Genomic DNA, 475 nt, shown 5'->3' with positions numbered 1-475 from the left:
CACTGATCTCGTATTTGAACATTATTAACAAATATTAACTGTCTTACCTTTTTATTTTAGCTCCACTTGATTCGGCTACATTGTAACATTCATTATTTATGAAATAATCAGCAATCATTCCCGTAGAAACTTTAGGAAGGTTATCTGATTGCGCCTTCACAAAACCACTGTCACACATTTCTTGATTTTTTAAATAGTAATGACAAAATTACAAAACAACGTGTCTTATATTTGACAGTTTGCTAACTGTCCGCCGAAATAGCTAATAATGACGTCACGACCAATCACGCGCTATTACTGGATTCATAATGTTGACTATATATATAACGATCTTTAAATAAAATTTACGGCAAAATAAACTTAAACAATAACATTTTAATATTATTTATAACATTTTATAAGTCTAAAGAATATTAGAAAAAATTTTCAAAATATTTTATTTTTTTCTGATAAAGCCCATTGAAACATATGTCTA

Source organism: Wasmannia auropunctata, unplaced genomic scaffold (genome assembly GCF_000956235.1).
Source record: "Wasmannia auropunctata unplaced genomic scaffold, wasmannia.A_1.0 LD335412.1, whole genome shotgun sequence".
Classification (NCBI taxonomy): domain Eukaryota; kingdom Metazoa; phylum Arthropoda; class Insecta; order Hymenoptera; family Formicidae; genus Wasmannia; species Wasmannia auropunctata.
Note: the sequence above shows the minus strand (reverse complement) of the source record.